Raw genomic sequence first — 7571 nt, 5'->3', positions numbered from 1 at the left:
GGGGTACATATTTTGTTCATAAAGTATTGCGTCCCATCCCTGAGTTTGACCATTTTTATTCGGTCTTCACAGACCTTCACTCGTGAAGCTTTTCTTTCTCAAAGTCTCGAGTAAAACTTCTCGAAATTGAGATGTAGGTTGTGAATGGATATTCATAGTTTATTCAATCTTCATTGACCTTTAGTCGTGAAGCTTTTGGTATATTTGCTTTCTTTGTAGGTTTCTTCTTTTGACGAGCCAGTTAAATGGACTAGAGAACACAGCATATAGTTCATATTCTGAAATTTTACCAAAGAAAGAAGACGTAAGCTGATCTAAATAACCCTCGAACCGTAAGATTCAAATAGAAATGATTTTGTGGTCGACGGACGTGGTAAAATATCTGTCACGACGTGGGAACTGCAATTCGACATTCTTTAGGGTTTTGAGGATTCTAAACTTTTGAGACTGAGAGGTATTTTTCACTAGTGTCCCTCAAATAAATCACCTTTTTTTTATACGGAGGTGATTTGAAACCTTAGAGATAACTACCAAATATAAAAGTAATTATCTATGGTATTCAAATCGTTATGGAATATTTCATATTCCTTTGTTTACTACTAATTAATTAAACTATTAATTGATTAACAAAATAAGTCCCTCAAATAAATATCTTTTTAATTATGCTTTATTTTGTTCTTGTGTGTAACCCAAAATGACATTTCTGTTTATAGTAATATTACCGGGTTTGTTATGACTATTGACACTAATCTTTATCAATTACATGTTGATAATTACCATTCAAAGTTGATTTGAGCTTGTATGCCTTTGTAGCACCGATTTTACCTGTAAAAGCCCGAATAATTAACTCTTTGCCATAATATGACATATTGCTTATACTTTTTAAGTGATATATATCTTCAAGCTCGTGATTGTGTATTTCTTCAAAACAATCAAACCTATAATCACATTTTTTTTTGACAAGTTTCACAATAATCTTAGCTTTACAATCTTTACAATCTGTAACCTTGTATGTTGTGTTACGTTTGTCCTTAATATCCATTTACTTTATTTGTGGTTTTACTCATCCTATTGCAAACCAAATACATGTGCTTTAGTAAATCACCATTATTTTTTGCTTATAATTAAAGATAAATATGTTATTTTGTCAAATATATGTTTGCAAACATTATAAAGGACATATTTCACCATTAATTGTTAAAAAAAATGAATGACATCATCGTAAATAAATGAAAGTTTTAACCTATTTTTTCAAACATATTGCCATATATGATTTTTAGATCTAAAGTTATAACCTTACAACTTTCTCTTTATTTTTTAGATTAAGAAACCAAACTTATATTTTATCTTTCAAAGCAAAAAAAACTCAGCAACATCTGATGCGTTATTGCTCCAGCGACTCCGCCGCCGCCGACTCTACCACCACCACTATAGTGTCCTCCTTCTTCCATGGCGGATCTGCAACCTTTTTGTTGCTTTCTCCTACCATAAAATAATGTTGTCAAACACCACTAGATCAAATCACCATTGTTGCTTCAGATTTGCTTCGACGGAGATCCACAAAAATCTCTAGATTCACTCAGGTTCGTCACCACTTTCCTCCATCATATTTGAAAACTAAATTATCTCCGCCACTCATCTCCTCCAGATGTTTCGTGAACCACCACCACCACTACCGTTACCGCTTCCACCATCAACAATCATCACCAATCTAATTTTTTGTGGTCTGATTTGATGAGATTTGATGAAAACAGCCTTCTACTAGTGGTCGGTGGAACCATATCTATAGTAGTTTGACACACCAGAAGTCGGGTCTAAAAGTTTTAACGACTAATGAGACCAAATCTACAAGCTCCGACAAACGGCAATGCCAGATCTAGCAGCTCCTGTGAGCTGCAAGGATCCACCACAACCGTCTCCATCTAGATCCGGTTCATCTTCAATTCTCCAAGATTTGCTTCGTCTCTACCACCTCCATCCATCTTCTTCATCTCCGGTCACCACCCCGTCGCTTCTCTACCACATGTGCTCTACATTGGCAATCTTCATTTTGAGAGGTAACTTTTTGAATGATATTCATAACTTAAAACTTATATTTTATTATTGAAGAAAATCTTTAAACACTGCACTTCAATCTGTCAAATTTACTTTAAATAAATTTTGAATTAAAAAAGCATTAGCCTCCACATCTCTTTCATTAAAATGTGAATGAGTTCTAAAATATTATATTAAACTGTGAATTTGTGTGGTGCACACAAGAGATGACCTCCAGACTTTTCCAAATGAGGGCAAATAAAAATAGATTATCGAAAAATATTTACTACTTTATTTTTTACATAAGTTTAATACATAATTATTAAATGAATAAATTTATTTGTATCACATTCATATCGTTATATATTAAATATATTTGTAATATTCTCCATGAAATTGCTGTCAATAAAATTAAATAGTTAAACTACAATCACCATTAAAGAATAAAGTATCGAATAAAGTGGTTTTTTACAACAACAAACATGGTAATTGAACCCAGATGACTTAATGTTTTAAAAAAACAATAAAAAATCAAAGTGTATATATATATATATATATATATATATATATATATATATATATATATATATATATATATATATATATATATATATATATATATTGAGTTAGGTTCAGATATTTTCACTATCTATTGTGTGCATGTATGATTGATTCTAGACCAATCATTTTAGTTATTTTAAGCAAGTAATTAATGTATATTAAATGCTAAAGATGTAATTAATATACATTATATCTTCAACATGTAATATGCATTAATTACTTTGTTAAAATAACTAAAATGATTGGTCCAGAATCAATTATACATGCACATAATAGAAAGTGAAAACAAAATAACCTAACCCTATATATATATATATATATATATATATATATATATATATATATATGGTTGAGATCGGTTGAGAACTCATAGATTCCCGAGAACCTGAGAACTAAAAGTGAAGCGTTAGATCAAAAATAATTCATTAAGGGCATGATCGTAATCTTATCGATTTCATTTAATGTTTACTTTTTTTGTGTTATTCTACATATTAATAGAAATGTCTAAAACATTACATAATAAATCAAAATTTTGGATTTTTTTTAAAAAAAGTATTTTTTTTCCAGTTTTTTTTAAAAGTGCTGATTTTTAATTTTTTAAAGAAAACATGAATTTTTGAAAAACAAATCTGTTTTATGCAGATTTTCTTAAAAATAGTATTTTTTTAGTTTTTTTTTTAAATAGTATTTTTTTCAGTTTTTTTTAATAAAAAATGCAGATTTTTTAGTTTTTTTTATAGAAAACATGAATTTTTGAAAAAATATTGAAAAAAATATTTTTTTTTAAAAAACTGCATTTTTTTAAAATCATTTAAAAATCAATAAAAAAACTAGAATAATTAAAAAATACTATATTTTTTTAACCAAAAAAATCAACATTTTTGGTACATTTATGCATATTTTTACAAATGCATATATGCATATTTCATATACTATAATATATGTAAGAAACTCATTTTATTTACTAATCTATAAACACAATACAATAAGTATTTTATTCGATACAATATAAAATATAAAAAACAAAAAAATGCTACAAAATTTCCAAGCATTTTCATGTCTTCATGTCAATATTTCCATATTTTCTTCAATTTATCATTTTCCACCTCTTCAATATTCACCACAATTTCTTCGAAATCTACAAGAAAATTAAAAAGAATTTGATTGATGCAAAAACACTCACATAAATACATATGTGATTTACATGTGAATCACATGTAATTCAAATGTGATTTACATGTGAATCACATGTAATTCATATGTGAATTTCATATGAATCACATGTAATTCATATGTGAATTTCATGTAATTCATATGTGATTTACTTGTGAATCACATGTAATTCAAATGTGATTTATATGTGATTTACATGTTTGTCACATGTGATTCATATGTGAATCACATGTAATTCGGATGTGAATTACATGTGAATCACATGTAATTCATATGTGAATCACAAGTGAATCACCAAGTTAGTATGTGAAAAAATTTGTACATGTATAGATACCAAGTTAGTAAACAACTATGTGAAAAAAATATGTACATGGATAGATACCAATTTAAAAGAGGTATATCATCGTCCCTCATACGAATCTGATTATTAATTTCATCAGTTTGGAATTTTTAATTTCATGGATAATAAATAAGGATAATAATAATAATGCATACCTATGATCCAGTAAAGATTGCAGGCTCCTTTTCTACTAACTGTGTTGTAGTCATAGGATTGGTGGAGAGCTTTGTGAACATTTTTTTACCTGACCCACAACATCTTCATGTTTAACAGCTCTTGAGGCAGAAATTACCTGAAAAAAATTCATGATTCGTCATACAAGAATATTATGTCACTTTGAAGTACTATGGAGTTTATGCCCTTGAAGGTTCACTTGCTCAGGTTTGTTAACATTTCCTTTGGCTCCATTTACATTTTTATTTACATCTGTTTCACCGGTTGGATTCTGCTTTAAATGTTCTTCTATTTGTAGAGTGTCTGCAATAAGCAGAAGGCAAATGCATTGGGTGCTAGTTTTGTGTATTTACCTGCTGGAGAGAACCTAGAGTGGAGGGCTTATTTGCCATAAATTTGAAATTAATGTGTCACATCGATTTACTACATGAAGTAAACAACCATTTTTTTCAATTGATTTGCCATAAATTTTACCTGAATTTGACTATTTATACATGCACATATATTCATTCAGGCCTTATTTGATTAGATAAAAATGACACAAAATAAAATTAGAAATATGATACAAAGAGATTAGGCCAACTTTAAGAATATAAAAGTTAAAATATGATAAAACTTGAGTTTAGTGTTTACTATTTTATATCTTGATAAAAAAAACCAACATTATTAGAGTGATATTAATTATTTGTATCCTGTATCCAGTCAATGAAGTTGCTGAAATTCTTATCAGAGTGGCTACCATTACTTAATCTTCGACAAAGAACAGAGAAAAAATTTGACAAGATAATTAGAGATGAATTGTTTAATAGTTCACTGGGGCATTTTGTCAAACACCTAATAGGTAATACAACTCGCTTCAAATAAACTCAAACTGTAACATATTAGCAAGCAAAAAACACACCTTAAGCTGTAATTAACTCCAAATTATAATGTGAAATAAGTCCTATGATTAAGAAAAAGAATTAGTCTTCAATGATTGAACAAAATTTCACCTGGTATACTTAATGATGAACTCAACATGGATGCATTAATGGTGACGAACAAGTTGCGATGGAAGCTTTAAATCAAAGCAATGTGGCTTGAAATCAAACACGTATAGACAAAGCAACGTGTGTTGATATTGCAGAAACACACTAGAGATCTCACTTTGAAATACAGAAACATGAGAAATACCTTCATAGCTGGCAATGGTTGTTTCAGAATAGATTAGATCTGTTAACCCGTAGAATGGTGTCGATTTGTTGATTCATCGATTATCTGCAGACGATTTAGAAATTAGGTATCATGGATTGGAAGTCAACGCAAATTAGAACCTGTAAAAATCTCGATTATCAAGTTGAGATGATGAATTTCTGATTTCAGTAAAGAATAATAGTGGATCGTGGATTATTCATCGATGATTTGGAGATGAATGACATTGGAATTGTAGTTGTCTGCAGAAGTATAGGTGGTTGATCAATCGAGGAAGGACAAACAGGGAAGAGATACGGTGAAGAAGATGACATGAGAGAGAGAGAAAGAGAGAGAGAGAGAGAGACAGAGAGATGTAAATGAGAGGTTTAATCAGGGAATTAAAATAATTCCTAAAATGACCTTGATTCATTTCAATTTCTCTACCCCCCGTGTCTTATTTTCTCTAACTATTTACAAAAATGTCATAGATCATCTTGACCCTCTATTATTTTGATTTAACGGTCTTTGTTTGGTTCTCAGGTTCTCGGGAAATTATAGGTTTTCAAATGATCATTCCTCTCTTTTTCTTTCTTTCTTTCTTTCTCTCTCTCTCTCTCTCTCTCTCTCTCTATATATATATATATATATATATATATATATATATATATATATATATATATATATATATATATATATATATATATATATATGATGTTGATGGTGGCGTAAAGTAGCACACAAATCATAAACTAGCAAATAAAATTGAATAAAAAAAAAATCAATAGTGCAATAAGGCTAGAGAAGTAGGGTCGAAGACTACTTACCTAATAAGCACCCCTCATTAACTTATTTATTTAGAATTAACTTTTTTCTTACATTGAAAACTTTACCCCATATTTAATTCTCGTTAACTTTTTTTTTTTTTTTTCATTTGATTTACTTATCTAATAACAAACATTTTTAACAATGTAAGTGAATTTTTTTTTATATAACACTAGGGTAAATTATACGAATGGTCCCTGTGGTTTGGGGTAATCTGCGTAGTTGGTCCCTAAGAAGAATTTTTAACTCGTAAGGTCCCTATTGTTTGGTTTTGTTGTGTGTTTGGTCACTACCACTCTTAAAAATACTGTTTTGTCCTTACTGTTATTTTTTAATTAAAAAATCATTTTAATAATTATTTCTTATTTTCACTATTTATATTATTATTATTATTATTATTATTATTATTATTGAGAAACATAATTAGATTACCTCCTCCTCTAATCCAACCCAACCCTTCACTCCTCCCGCCGTTCACCATCTTCTTCCAGTAATCCTCCACCCAACCACCATCAACCTTTCTTTCTTCTTCAGCAAGGTTGTCGTAAAACCTCCACCAAAAAAAACGTCGAAGAAACCAGGAATAGAAACTGTCAAATCTGAAGCAATGTGGAAATCAAACTGGAAGAAAATCGTCGGAGATATCAGATCACGAAAAGCAGGCTTACATAAACTAGATCACTAGAGAAAGTGAAGGAATCCGAAGAAAACAGAGAGTCTGACGGGTTGTCCCTCTATTTAACCCCATACCGTTGCTCACCCCACCCATTTATCCCTTACTGTCGACACCTTATATCAAAAACCCTAACATCATTCTCCTCCCATTGAAACTGGTGATTCATAGGGTGAAGGCACCGTTAAAATTCCCGATTGAAATCGTCGGTGTCTGAAGTGAACTAGAGCCACCCCAACCATTTGGAATTTGTATTAGAAACCATGTGAATCGGAGCTTACTTTGATTTTTACACCTTGTTTGAAAATCGTTTCAGTAAGCTCATGAATCGGATTCTGATTTTGATTTTCATCTTGATCGTTTGATTTTGTTTTGATTATCACCAAATCCAGTTTTGATTAACATCGATTTTAGTTTCAACTTTCTTTGAGTTTGATTTTCATTACTAACACGTTTGATTTTGTTTTGATTGTCACCGGATCTTTTAGCATATGGGGAAGAAGACGAGTTGGTTGTATTGGTCAGTTACCTGCCTTTTTTTTTCCAGGTGGCAGAGGATTGTGGAGGCTACCGGAGGAACTATGGAGGTTGTAGGAAGCTTGGTCTAGGACTTCTACGTTT

The 7571-nt window shown here is 30.4% G+C and overlaps 1 long non-coding RNA gene across 1 annotated transcript; it reads left to right on the top strand.

The window, feature by feature from the left end:
- The first annotated feature begins 1304 nt into the window (after nt 1–1304).
- LOC111893593 (uncharacterized) lies at nt 1305–4791 on the top strand. Its single transcript, XR_002850911.3, has 3 exons — nt 1305–2057; nt 4382–4489; nt 4581–4791. It is a non-coding gene; the product is annotated as an uncharacterized LOC111893593 (long non-coding RNA).
- The last annotated feature ends 2780 nt before the right edge of the window (nt 4792–7571 follow it).

This window comes from Lactuca sativa, chromosome 8 (genome assembly GCF_002870075.4).
Source record: "Lactuca sativa cultivar Salinas chromosome 8, Lsat_Salinas_v11, whole genome shotgun sequence".
Taxonomy (NCBI): Eukaryota; Viridiplantae; Streptophyta; class Magnoliopsida; order Asterales; family Asteraceae; genus Lactuca; species Lactuca sativa.
This window is presented reverse-complemented; position numbering and strand designations above follow the sequence as displayed.